Genomic DNA, 16883 nt, shown 5'->3' on the forward strand with positions numbered 1-16883 from the left:
ACCACACAGTGTGTACACCATCCTCCTCACCACACGGTGCACACACCATCCTCCTCCACCACACGGTGCACACACCATCCTCCTCACCACACGGTGTGTACACCATCCTCCTCCACCACACAGTGCACACACCATCCTCCTCACCACACGGTGTGTACACCATCCTCCTCCACCACACAGTGTGTACACCATCCTCCTCACCACACGGTGCACACACCATCCTCCTCCACCACACGGTGCACACACCATCCTCCTCACCACACGGTGTGTACACCACCCTCCTCACCACACGGTGTGTACACCATCCTCCTCCACCACACAGTGTGTACACCATCCTCCTCACCACACGGTGCACACACCATCCTCCTCCACCACACGGTGCACACACCATTCTCCTCCACCACACGGTGCACACACCATCCTCCTCACCGCACGGTGTGTACACCATCCTTCTCACCACACGGTGTACACACCATCCTCCTCACCACACGGTGCACACACCATCTTCCTCACCACACGGTGTGTACACCATCCTTCTCACCACACGGTGTACACACCATCCTCCTCACCACACGGTGTGTACACCATCCTCCTCACCACACGGTGCGTACACCATCCTCCTCCACCACACGGTGTGTACACCATCCTCCTCCACCATACGGTGCACACACCATCCTCCTCACCACACGGTGTGTACACCATCCTCCTCCACCACACGGTGTGTACACCATCCTCCTCCACCACACGGTCTGTACACCATCCTCCTCACCACACGGTGTGTACACCATCCTCCTCCACCACACGGTGGGTACACCATGTTCCTCACCACACGGTGTGTACACCATTCTCCTCACCACACGGTGTGTACACCATCCTCCACCACACGGTGTGTACACCATCCTCCTCCACCACACGGTGTGTACACCTTGTGCCTCACCACACGGAGCACACACAATCCTCCTCCACCACACGGTGCATACACCATCCTCCTCACTACACGGTGTGTACACCATCCTCCTCCACCACACGGTGTGTACACCATCCTCCTCCACCACACAGTGCACACACCATCCTCCTCGACCACACGGTGTGAACACCATCCTCCTCCATCACACGGTGTGTACACCATCCTCCTCCACCACACAGTGCACACACCATCCTCCTCGACCACACGGTGCACACACCATCTTCCTCACCACACGGTGTGTACACCATCCTCCTCCACCACACGGTGTATACACCATCCTCCTCACTACACGGTGTGTACACCATCCTCCTCCACCACACGGCGCACACACTCCTCCAACACCCGGTGTGTACACCATCCTCCTCCACCACACGGTGTGTACACCATCCTCCTCCACCACACAGTGCACACACCATTCTCCTCCACCACACGGTGTGTACACCATCCACCTCACCACACGGTGTGTACACCATCCTCCTCCACCACACGGTGTGTACACCCTCCTCCTCCACCACACAGTGCACACACCATCCTCCTCCACCACACGGTGCACACACCGTCCTCCTCCACCACACGGTGCACACACCATCCTCCTCCACCACACGGTGCACACACCGTCCTCCTCCACCACACAGTGCACACACCATCCTCCTCCACCACACGGTGCACACACCATCCTCCTCACCACACGGCGCACACACCATCCTCCTCACCACACGGCGCACACACCATCCTCCTCACCACACGGTGTGTACACCATCCTCCTCCACCACACGGTGCACACACCGTCCTCCTCCACCACACAGTGCACACATCATCCTCCTCACCACACGGCGCGCACATCATCCTCCTCACCACACGGTGTGTACATCATCCTCCTCCACCACACAGTGCACACACCGTCCTCCTCCACCACACGGTGCACACATCATCCTCCTCACCACACGGTGTGTACACCATCCTCCTCACCACACGGTGTGTACACCATCCTCCCCCACTGCACGGAGCGCACACCATTCTCCTCACCACACGGTGCACACACCGTCCTCCTCACCACACGGTGTGTACACCATCCTCGTCCACTGCATGATGCACACACCATCCTCCTCACCACACGGTGTGTACACCATCCTCCTCACCACACGGTGTGTGCACCATCATCCCCACCACACGGTGTGTGCACCATCCTCCGCCACCACACGGTGTGTACACCATCCTCCACCAACACACGGTGTACACACCATCCTCCTCACCACACGGTGTACACACCATCCTCCTCACCACACGTTGCACACACCATCCTCCTACCCACACGGTGTGTCCACCATCCTCCCCACCACACGGTGTGTACACCATCCTCCGCCACCACACGGTGTGTGCACCATCCTCCGCCACCACACGGTGTGTACACCATCCTCCTCACCACACGGTGTGTACACCATCCTCCTCCACCACACGGTGTGTACACCATTCTCCTCCACCACACGGTGTTTACACCATCCTCCACCAACACACGGTGTACACACCATCCTCCTCACCACACGGTGGACACACCATCCTCCTCCACCACACGGTGCACACACCGTCCTCCTCACCACACGGTGTGTACACCATCCTCCCCACCACACGGTGTGTACACCATCCTCCACCACCGCACGGTGCACACACCATCCTCCTCTACCACACGGTGTGTACACCATCCTCCTCACCACACGGTGTGTATACCATCCTCCTCACCACACGGTGCACACACCATCCTCCTCCACCACACGGTGCACACACCATCCTCCTCTACCACACGGTGTGTACACCTTCTTCCTCACCACACGGTGCACACACCATCCTCCTCACCACACGGTGTGTACACCATCCTCCTCCACCACACGGTGCACACACCACCCTCCTCACCACACGGTGTGTACACCATCTTCCTCACCACACGGCGCACACATCATCCTCCTCACCACACGGTGTGTACACCATTCTCCTCACCACACGGTGTGTACATCATCCTCCTCCACCACACAGTGCACACACCGTCCTCCTCACCACACGGTGCTCACACCATCCTCCTCCACCACACGGTGCACACACCATCCTCCTCACCACACGGTGTGTACACCATCCTCCTCCACCACACGGTGCTCACACCATCCTCCTCACCACACGGTGTGTACACCATCCTCCTCCACCACACGGTGCACACACCATCCTCCTCTCCACACGGTGCACACACCACCTTCCTCACCACACGGTGCTCACACCATCCTCCTCACCACACGGTGTGTACACCATCCTCCTCCACCACACGGTGTGTACACCATCCTCCTCTCCACACGGTGCACACACCACCTTCCTCACCACACGGTGCTCACACCATCCTCCTCACCACACGGTGCTCACACCATCCTCCTCCACCACACGGTGCACACACCATCTTCCTCACCACACGGTGTGTACACCACCCTCCTCACCACACGGTGCACACACCATCTTCCTCCACCACACGGTGTGTACACCATCCTCCTCACCACACGGTGTGTACACCATCCTCCTCACCACACGGTGTGTACACCATCCTCCTCCACCACACAGTGTGTACACCATCCTCCTCACCACACGGTGCACACACCATCCTCCTCCACCACACGGTGCACACACCATCCTCCTCACCACACGGTGTGTACACCATCCTCCTCCACCACACAGTGCACACACCATCCTCCTCACCACACGGTGTGTACACCATCCTCCTCCACCACACAGTGTGTACACCATCCTCCTCACCACACGGTGCACACACCATCCTCCTCCACCACACGGTGCACACACCATCCTCCTCACCACACGGTGTGTACACCACCCTCCTCACCACACGGTGTGTACACCATCCTCCTCCACCACACAGTGTGTACACCATCCTCCTCACCACACGGTGCACACACCATCCTCCTCCACCACACGGTGCACACACCATCCTCCTCCACCACACGGTGCACACACCATCCTCCTCACCGCACGGTGTGTACACCATCCTTCTCACCACACGGTGTACACACCATCCTCCTCACCACACGGTGCACACACCATCTTGCTCACCACACGGTGTGTACACCATCCTTCTCACCACACGGTGTACACACCATCCTCCTCACCACACGGTGTGTACACCATCCTCCTCACCACACGGTGCGTACACCATCCTCCTCCACCACACGGTGTGTACACCATCCTCCTCCACCATACGGTGCACACACCATCCTCCTCACCACACGGTGTGTACACCATCCTCCTCCACCACACGGTGTGTACACCATCCTCCTCCACCACACGGTCTGTACACCATCCTCCTCACCACACGGTGTGTACACCATCCTCCTCCACCACACGGTGGGTACACCATGTTCCTCACCACACGGTGTGTACACCATTCTCCTCACCACACGGTGTGTACACCATCCTCCACCACACGGTGTGTACACCATCCTCCTCCACCACACGGTGTGTACACCTTGTGCCTCACCACACGGAGCACACACAATCCTCCTCCACCACACGGTGCATACACCATCCTCCTCACTACACGGTGTGTACACCATCCTCCTCCACCACACGGTGTGTACACCATCCTCCTCCACCACACAGTGCACACACCATCCTCCTCGACCACACGGTGTGAACACCATCCTCCTCCATCACACGGTGTGTACACCATCCTCCTCCACCACACAGTGCACACACCATCCTCCTCGACCACACGGTGCACACACCATCTTCCTCACCACACGGTGTGTACACCATCCTCCTCCACCACACGGTGTATACACCATCCTCCTCACTACACGGTGTGTACACCATCCTCCTCCACCACACGGCGCACACACTCCTCCAACACCCGGTGTGTACACCATCCTCCTCCACCACACGGTGTGTACACCATCCTCCTCCACCACACAGTGCACACACCATTCTCCTCCACCACACGGTGTGTACACCATCCACCTCACCACACGGTGTGTACACCATCCTCCTCCACCACACGGTGTGTACACCCTCCTCCTCCACCACACAGTGCACACACCATCCTCCTCCACCACACGGTGCACACACCGTCCTCCTCCACCACACGGTGCACACACCATCCTCCTCCACCACACGGTGCACACACCGTCCTCCTCCACCACACAGTGCACACACCATCCTCCTCCACCACACGGTGCACACACCATCCTCCTCACCACACGGCGCACACACCATCCTCCTCACCACACGGCGCACACACCATCCTCCTCACCACACGGTGTGTACACCATCCTCCTCCACCACACGGTGCACACACCGTCCTCCTCCACCACACAGTGCACACATCATCCTCCTCACCACACGGCGCGCACATCATCCTCCTCACCACACGGTGTGTACATCATCCTCCTCCACCACACAGTGCACACACCGTCCTCCTCCACCACACGGTGCACACATCATCCTCCTCACCACACGGTGTGTACACCATCCTCCTCACCACACGGTGTGTACACCATCCTCCCCCACTGCACGGAGCGCACACCATTCTCCTCACCACACGGTGCACACACCGTCCTCCTCACCACACGGTGTGTACACCATCCTCGTCCACTGCATGATGCACACACCATCCTCCTCACCACACGGTGTGTACACCATCCTCCTCACCACACGGTGTGTGCACCATCATCCCCACCACACGGTGTGTGCACCATCCTCCGCCACCACACGGTGTGTACACCATCCTCCACCAACACACGGTGTACACACCATCCTCCTCACCACACGGTGTACACACCATCCTCCTCACCACACGTTGCACACACCATCCTCCTACCCACACGGTGTGTCCACCATCCTCCCCACCACACGGTGTGTACACCATCCTCCGCCACCACACGGTGTGTGCACCATCCTCCGCCACCACACGGTGTGTACACCATCCTCCTCACCACACGGTGTGTACACCATCCTCCTCCACCACACGGTGTGTACACCATTCTCCTCCACCACACGGTGTTTACACCATCCTCCACCAACACACGGTGTACACACCATCCTCCTCACCACACGGTGGACACACCATCCTCCTCCACCACACGGTGCACACACCGTCCTCCTCACCACACGGTGTGTACACCATCCTCCCCACCACACGGTGTGTACACCATCCTCCACCACCGCACGGTGCACACACCATCCTCCTCTACCACACGGTGTGTACACCATCCTCCTCACCACACGGTGTGTATACCATCCTCCTCACCACACGGTGCACACACCATCCTCCTCCACCACACGGTGCACACACCATCCTCCTCTACCACACGGTGTGTACACCTTCTTCCTCACCACACGGTGCACACACCATCCTCCTCACCACACGGTGTGTACACCATCCTCCTCCACCACACGGTGCACACACCACCCTCCTCACCACACGGTGTGTACACCATCTTCCTCACCACACGGCGCACACACCATCTTCCTCACCACACGGTGTGTACACCGTCCTCCACCAACACACGGTGTGTACACCATCCTCCTCACTACACGGTGCACACACCATCCTCCTCCACCACACGGTGTGTACACCATCCTCGTCCACTGCATGGTGCACACACCATCCTCGTCCACTGCATGGTGCACACACATCCTCCTCACCACACGGTGTGTACACCATCCTCCTCCACCACACGGTGTGTACACCTTCTTCCTCACCACACGGTGCACACACCGTCCTCCTCACCACACGGTGTGTACACCATCCTCCTCCACCACACGGTGTGTACACCATCCTCCCCAGCACACGGGGCACACACCATCCTCCTCACCACACGGTGTGTACACCATCCTCCTCCACCACACGGTGTGTACACCATCCTCCTCCACCACACGGTGTGTACACCATCCTCCTCCACCACACGGTGCACACACCATCCTCCTCACCACATGGTGTGTACACCATCCTCCTCCACCACACGGAGCACACACAATCCTCCTCACCACACAGTGCACACACCATCCTCCTCACCACACGGTGTGTACAACATCCTCCTCCACCAAACGGTGTCCACACCATCCTCCTCACCACACGTGTGTACACCATCCTCCTCCACCACACGGTGTGTACACCATCCTCCTCCCCCACATGGTGTGTGCACCATCCTCCTCCACCACACGGTGTGTACACCATCCTCCCCACCACGCGGTGTGTACACCATCCTCCCCAGCACACGGTGTGTACACCATCATCCTCCACCACACGGTGTGTATACCATCCTCCTCCACCACACGGTGTGTACACCATCCTCCTCCCCACACGGTGCACACACCATCTTCCTCACCGCACGGTGTGTACACCATCCTACTCACCACACGGTGCACACACCATCTTCCTCACCACACGGTGTGTACACCATCCTCCCCACCACACGGTGTGTACACCATCTTCCTCACCACACGGTGCACACACCATCCTCCTCCACCACACGGTGTGTACACCATCCTCCTCACCGCACGGTGTGTACACCATCCTCCTCACCACACGGTGTGTACACCTTCTTCCTCACCACACGGTGTGTACACCATCCTCCTCCACCACACGGTGTATCCTCCATCCTCCTCCACCACACGGTGCACACACCATGTTCCTCACCACACGGTGCACACAACATCCTCCTCACCACACGGTGCACACACCATGTTCCTCACCACACGGTGTGTACACCTTCTTCCTCACCACACGCTGCACACACCATCCTCCTCCACCACACGGTGTGTGCACCATCCTCTTCCATCACACGGTGTGTACACCATCCTCCCCACAACACGGCGTGTACACCATCCTTCGCCACCACACGGTGTGTACACCTTCTTCCTCACCACACGCTGCACACACCATCCTCCTCCAACACCCGGTGTGTACACCATCCTCCTCCAACACCCGGTGTGTACACCATCCTCCTCCACCACACGGTGTGTACACCATCCTCCTCCACCACACGCTGTGTACACCATCCCTCTCCAAAACACAGTGTGTACACCATCCTCCTCCACCACACGGTGTGTACACCATCCTCCCCACCACACGGTGCACACACCATCCTCCCCACCACACGGTGAACACACCATCCTCCTCACCACACGGTGTGTACACCATCCTCCTCCACCACACGGTGCGTACACCATCCTCCTCACCACACGGTGAACACACCATCCTCCTCACCACACGGTGTGTACACCATCCTCCTCACCACACGGTGCGTACACCATCCTCCTCCACCACACAGTGCACACACCATCCTCCTCACCACACGGAGCGTACACCATCCTCCTCACCACACGGTGTGTACACCATCCTCCTCACCACACGGTGCGTACACCATCCTCCTCCACCACACAGTGCACACACCATCCTCCTCACCACACGGAGCGTACACCATCCTCCTCACCACACGGTGTGTACACCATCCTCCTCACCACACGGTGTGTACACCATCCTCCTCCACCACACGGTGTGTACAACATCCTCCTCCACCACACGGTGCACACACCACCCTCCTCACCACACGGTGTGTACACCATCCTCCTCCACCACACGGTGCACACACCACCATCCTCACCACACGTTGTGTACACCATCCTCCTCACCACACGGTGTGTACACCATCCTCCTCCACCACACAGTGCACACACCATCTTCCTCACCACACGGTGTGTACACCATCCTCCTCCACCACACAGTGCACACACCACCATCCTCACCACACGGTGTGTACACCATCCTCCTCACCACACGGTGTGTACACCATCCTCCTCACCACACAGTGCACACACCATCCTCCTCACCACACGGTGTGTACACCATCCTTCTCACCACACGGTGTGTACACCATCCTCCTCCACCACACGGTGTACACACCATCCTCCTCCACCACACGGTGTGTACACCATCCTTCTCACCACACGATGTACACACCATCCTCCTCCACCACACGGTGCACACACCATCTTCCTCACCACATGGTGTGTACACCATCCTCCTCACCACACAGTGCACACACCATCCTCCTCACCACACGGTGTGTACACCATCCTCCTCCACCACACGGTGTGTACACCATCCTCCTCCACCACACGGTGCACACACCATCCTCCTCCACCACACGGTGCACACACCATCCTCCTCACCACACGGTGTGTACACCATCCTTCTCACCACACGGTGTACACACCATCTTCCTCACCACACGGTGTGTACACCATCTTCCTCACCACACGGTGTGTACACCATCCTCCTCCACCACACAGTGTGTACACCATCCTTCTCCACCACACGGTGTGTACACCATCCTCCTCCACCACACGGTGCACACACCATCCTCCTCACCACACGGTGTGTACACCATCCTCCTCACCACACGGTGTGTACACCACCCTCCTCCACCACACGGTGTGTACACCATCCTCCTCCACCACACGGTGCACACACCATCCTTCTCCACCACACGGTGTGTACACCATCTTCCTCACCACACGGTGCACACACCATCCTCCTCACCACACGGTGCACACACCATCCTCCTCCACCACACAGTGCACACACCGTCCTCCTCACCACACGGTGTGTACACCATCCTCCTCACCACACGGTGTGTACACCACCCTCCTCCACCACACGGTGTGTACACCATCCTCCTCCACCACACGGTGCACACACCATCCTCCTCCACCACACGGTGTTTACACCATCCTCCACCAACACACGGTGTACACACCATCCTCCTCACCACACGGTGTACACACCATCCTCCCCACCACACGGTGTGTACACCATCCTCCCCACCACACGGTGTGTACACCATCCTCCACCACCGCACGGTGCACACACCATCCTCCTCTACCACACGGTGTGTACACCATCCTCCTCACCACACGGTGTGTATACCATCCTTCTCACCACACGGTGCACACACCATCCTCCTCCACCACACGGTGCACACACCATCCTCCTCTACCACACGGTGTGTACACCTTCTTCCTCACCACACGGTGCACACACCATCCTCCTCACCACACGGTGTGTACACCATCCTCCTCCACCACACGGTGCACACACCACCCTCCTCACCACACGGTGTGTACACCATCTTCCTCACCACACGGCGCACACACCATCTTCCTCACCACACGGTGTGTACACCATCCTCCACCAACACACGGTGTGTACACCATCCTCCTCACTACACGGTGCACACACCATCCTCCTCCACCACACGGTGTGTACACCATCCTCGTCCACTGCATGGTGCACACACCATCCTCGTCCACTGCATGGTGCACACACATCCTCCTCACCACACGGTGTGTACACCATCCTCCTCCACCACACGGTGTGTACACCTTCTTCCTCACCACACGGTGCACACACCGTCCTCGGCACCACACGGTGTGTACACCATCCTCCTCCACCACACGGTGTGTACACCATCCTCCCCAGCACACGGGGCACACACCATCCTCCTCACCACACGGTGCACACACCATCCTCCTCACCACATGGTGTGTACACCATCCTCCTCCACCACACGGAGCACACACCATCCTCCTCACCACACAGTGCACACACCATCCTCCTCACCACACGGTGTGTACAACATCCTCCTCCACCAAACGGTGTCCACACCATCCTCCTCACCACACGTGTGTACACCATCCTCCTCCACCACACGGTATGTACACCATCCTCCTCCCCCACATGGTGTGTGCACCATCCTCCTCCACCACACGGTGTGTACACCATCCTCCCCACCACGCGGTGTGTACACCATCCTCCCCAGCACACGGTGTGTACACCATCATCCTCCACCACACGGTGTGTATACCATCCTCCTCCACCACACGGTGTGTACACCATCCTCCTCCCCACACGGTGCACACACCATCCTCCTCACCGCACGGTGTGTACACCATCCTCCTCCACCACACGGTGTGTACACCATCCTCCTCACCACACGGTGCACACACCATCTTCCTCACCACACGGTGCGTACACCATCCTCCTCACCGCACGGTGTGTACACCATCCTCCTCACCACACGGTGCACACACCATCTTCCTCACCACACGGTGCACACACCATCCTCCTCACCGCACGGTGTGTACACCATCCTCCTCACCACACGGTGCACACACCATCTTCCTCACCACACGGTGTGTACAGCATCCTCCCCACCACACGGTGTGTACACCATCCTCCCCACCACACGGTGCACACACCATCTTACTCACCACACAGTGTGTTCACCATCCTCCTCCACCACACGGTGTGTACACCTTCTTCCTCACCACACGGTGTGTACACCATCCTCCTCACCGCACGGTGTGTACACCATCCTCCTCACCACACGGTGCACACACCATGTTCCTCACCGCACGGTGCACACAACATCCTCCTCACCACACGGTGCACACACCATGTTCCTCACCACACGGTGTACACACCATCCTCCTCACCACACGCTGCACACACCATGTTCCTCACCACACGGTGTGTACACCTTCTTCCTCACCACACGCTGCACACACCATCCTCCCCACCACACGGTGTGTACACCTTCTTCCTCACCACACGCTGCACACACCATCCTCCTCCAACACCCGGTGTGTACACCATCCTCCTCCACCACACGGTGTGTACACCATCCTCCTGCACCACACGCTGTGTACACCATCCCTCTCCAAAACACAGTGTGTACACCATCCTCCTCCACCACACGGTGTGTACACCATCCTCCTCACCACACGGTGCGTACACCATCCTCCTCACCACACGCTGTGTACACCATCCCTCTCCAAAACACAGTGTGTGCACCATCCTCCTCCACCACACGGTGTGTACACCATCCTCCCCACCACACGGTGCGTACACCATCCTCCTCACCACACGGTGAACACACCATCCTCCTCACCACACGGTGTGTACACCATCCTCCTCACCACACGGTGTGTACACCATCCTCCTCCACCACACGCTGTGTACACCATCCCTCTCCAAAACACAGTGTGTACACCATCCTCCTCCACACACGGTGTGTACACCATCCTCCCCACCACACGGTGCGTACACCATCCTCCTCACCACACGGTGAACACACCATCCTCCTCACCACACGGTGTGTACACCATCCTCCTCACCACACGGTGTGTACACCATCCTCCTCCACCACACGGTGTGTACACCATCCTCCCCACCACACGGTGCGTACACCATCCTCCTCACCACACGGTGAACACACCATCCTCCTCACCACACGGTGTGTACACCACCCTCCTCACCACACGGTGTGTACACCATCCTCCTCACCACACGGTGTGTACACCATCCTCCTCCACCACACGGTGTGTACAACATCCTCCTCCACCACACGGTGCACACACCACCCTCCTCACCACACGGTGTGTACACCATCCTCCTCCACCACACAGTGCACACACCATCTTCCTCACCACACGGTGTGTACACCATCCTCCTCCACCACACAGTGCACACACCACCATCCTCACCACACGGTGTGTACACCATCCTCCTCACCACACGGTGTGTACACCATCCTCCTCACCACACAGTGCACACACCATCCTCCTCACCACACGGTGTGTACACCATCCTTCTCACCACACGGTGTGTACACCATCCTCCTCCACCACACGGTGTACACACCATCCTCCTCCACCACACGGTGTGTACACCATCCTTCTCACCACACGATGTACACACCATCCTCCTCCACCACACGGTGCACACACCATCTTCCTCACCACATGGTGTGTACACCATCCTCCTCACCACACAGTGCACACACCATCCTCCTCACCACACGGTGTGTACACCATCCTCCTCCACCACACTGTGTGTACACCATCCTCCTCCACCACACGGTGCACACACCATCCTCCTCCACCACACGGTGCACACACCATCCTCCTCACCACACGGTGTGTACACCATCCTTCTCACCACACGGTGTACACACCATCTTCCTCACCACACGGTGTGTACACCATCTTCCTCACCACACGGTGTGTACACCATCCTCCTCCACCACACAGTGTGTACACCATCCTTCTCCACCACACGGTGTGTACACCATCCTCCTCCACCACACGGTGCACACACCATCCTCCTCACCACACGGTGTGTACACCATCCTCCTCACCACACGGTGTGTACACCACCCTCCTCCACCACACGGTGTGTACACCATCCTCCTCCACCACACGGTGCACACACCATCCTTCTCCACCACACGGTGTGTACACCATCTTCCTCACCACACGGTGCACACACCATCCTCCTCACCACACGGTGCACACACCATCCTCCTCCACCACACAGTGCACACACCGTCCTCCTCACCACACGGTGTGTACACCATCCTCCTCACCACACGGTGTGTACACCACCCTCCTCCACCACACGGTGTGTACACCATCCTCCTCCACCACACGGTGCACACACCATCCTCCTCACCACATGATGTGTACACCATCCTCCTCCACCACACGGAGCACACACCATCCTCCTCACCACACAGTGTGTACACCATCCTCCTCACCACACGGTGTGTACACCATCCTCCTCCACCACACGGTGTGTACACCATCCTCCCCACCACACGGTGTGTACACCATCCTCCCCAGCACATGGTGTGTACACCATCCTCCTCCACCACACGGTGTGTACACCATCCTCCTCCACCACACCGTGTGTACACCATCCTCCTCCCCACACGGTGCACACACCATCCTCCTCACCGCACGGTGTGTACACCATCCTCCTCCACCACACGGTGTGTACACCATCCTCCCCACCACACGGTGTGTACACCATCCTCCCCACCACACGGTGTGTTCACCATCCTCCTCCACCACACGGTGTGTACACCATCCTCCTCACCACACGCTGCACACACCATCCTCCTCCACCATACGGTGTGTACACCATCCTCCTCCACCACACGGTGTGTGCACCATCCTCTTCCACCACACGGTGTGTACACCATCCTCCCCACCACACGGTGTGTACACCATCCTCCGCCACCACACGGTGTGTACACCATCTTCCTCCACCACACGGTGCACACACCATCCTCCTCCACCACACGGTGTGTACACCATCCTCCTCCACCACACGTTGTGTACACCATCCTTTTCCAAAACACAGTGTGTACACCATCCTCCTCCACCACACGGTGTGTACACCATCCTCCACCACCGCACGGCGTGTACACCATCCTCCTCTACCACACGGTGTGTCCACCATCCTCCTCCACCACACGGTGTGTACACCATCCTCCTCCACCGCACGGTGTGTACACCATCCTCCTCACCACACGGTGTGTACACCATCCTCCTCCACTGCACGGTGTGTACACCATCCTCCGCCACCACACGGTGCACACACCATCCTCCTCACCACACGGTGTGTACACCATCCTCCTGCACCACACGGTGTGTACACCATCCTCCTCCACCGCACGGTGTGTACACCATCCTCCTCCACCGCACGGTGTGTACACCATCCTTCTCACCACACGGTGTGTACACCATCCTCCTGCACCACACGGTGTGTACACCATCCTCCTCACCACACGGTGTGTACACCATCCTCCTGCACCACACGGTGTGTACACCATCCTCCTGCACCACAAGGTGTGTACACCATCCTCCTCCACTGCATGGTGTACACACCATCTTCCTCCACCACACGGTGTGTACACCATTCTCCCCCACCACACGGTGTGTACACCATCCTCCTCCACCACACGGTGTGTACACCATCCTCCTCACCACACGGTTTGTACACCATCCTCCTCCACCACACGGTGTGTACACCATCCTCCTCCACCACACGGTGTGTACACCATCCTCCTCCACCGCACGGTGTGTACACCATCCTCCTCCACTGCATGGTGTACACACCATCTTCCTCCACCACACGGTGTGTACACCATTCTCCCCCACCACACGGTGTGTACACCATCCTCCTCCACCACACGGTGTGTACACCATCCTCCTCACCACACGGTTTGTACACCATCCTCCTCCACCACACGGTGTGTACACCATCCTCCTCGCCACACGGTGTGTACACCATTCTCCCCCACCACACGGTGTGTACACCATCCTCCTCCACCACACGGTGTGTACACCATCCTCCTCACCACGCGGTTTGTACACCATCCTCCTCCACCACACGGTGTGTACACCATCCTCCTCACCACACGGTGTGTACACCATCCTCCTCACCACACGGTTTGTACACCATCCTCCTCCACCACACGGTGTGTACACCATCCTCCTCCACCGCACGGTGTGTACACCATCCTCCTCCACCACACGGTGTGTACACCATCCTCCTCACCACACGGTGTGTACACCGTCCTCCCCACCACACAGGAAGGCAGGAGATGGGAATTAGAATTTTATAAAAAGGTTTTCACAGCAGCTCACACCTCCAGTACTGATTGGCTGTGTAGAGGGTCACTATCCCCGACCCTCACTCATGCCTCAATTTCTTTGCTCCTGAGGGTGAAAGAGACCCAATAGAGTGTGGGTCATACTGACTCATTTCACTTCTTAACACGGATGGTTAACCGCTGGCTATGGTCTTGGCATCCCACACGGTGCACACACCATCTGGAACCCTGCCTCCCAGTTATAGGGCTGGCTTCACTGATCCTCCGGCTATGTCCGCAGGATCGGTCTGGTCTTACGACCGGAACGTCGGTGGCGCTCCCGCACCAATTCTCCGCCCGGTGGGGGGCGAGTAGCCGCGCAGAGTAAGGCCGGGCTCTACCTGCGGATACGGCCGGAGAATGGCCGAGGCCATGGCCACGCATGCGTACAGCCAGAAACTGCCCCCTTGTAGCCAGCCTCGCCGCCCCCGGAACGCTCCCCACCAGTGCCCCCAGCCCCCACCAAAGCCCCCCGTGCCCACGGAACGGTTCCACCCCCCAACTGTGATGGCGCTGGTCTCAGTCCGCCATGCGAGGTTCCAGAACGGTGTGAGCACACGCACCGCACGACGTCGGGGACTCGGCCCATTGGGGGCGGAGCATCGGGGGAGGGCCTCAGGTGATGTCCTGAGGCCGCCCCGACGGTGTGCCGTGTACTCCGCGAGTACGCCGTTTCTGAGGGGGGAACGAAGAATCGCAAAAACAGTACCGCCGTCGATTCCACCGTAAACCGATATTCTCCGACCGATCGCCGAACACGATTTTGCCGTCGACGATCGGAGAATCCCGGCCATAGCGCCTGAGGATCTTTATTAAAGGCTGACAGTTGTCGGCCAATAATCCTGCCTTGGTCTTTCCATCTTCACTGCTCTGAAACCTGAAGTTATTGTATCTTCGGATGCAGGAAAGACATTTGACAGGGTGGAACGGAACTACCTCTTTCACATTCTGGTTGACAGCGGCGCGACTCCGGCCCATCGCGGGCCGGAGAATCGCCGGGGGTGGGCCCGCCGACCGGCGCGATTCCCGCCGACCGGAGCGGCGCGATTCCCGCCCCCGCCGAATCTCTGGTGGCGGAGACTTCGGGACACGGCGGGGGCGGAATTCACGCCAGCCCCTGGCGATTCTCCGACCCGGCGGGGGGGGGTCGGAGAGTCCCGCCCCTGATCTTTGTGTTGAAAGGGTCTTTTGTCTTCTGAATGTTGTTTGGGAATTTATTAAGAATTACTTAGTGTTGTATTCTTTGGGGTTTGTATTTGAATTAATGGTTGCTAAGATGTTCACTGTATGTTTTAAAAAGGTTAACTTGAGTTCATAGAATAAACATTGTTTTCCTTTAAAAAATACGTTTCCATTTTTGCTGTACCACA

This window comes from Scyliorhinus torazame, chromosome 1 (genome assembly GCF_047496885.1).
Source record: "Scyliorhinus torazame isolate Kashiwa2021f chromosome 1, sScyTor2.1, whole genome shotgun sequence".
Taxonomy (NCBI): Eukaryota; Metazoa; Chordata; class Chondrichthyes; order Carcharhiniformes; family Scyliorhinidae; genus Scyliorhinus; species Scyliorhinus torazame.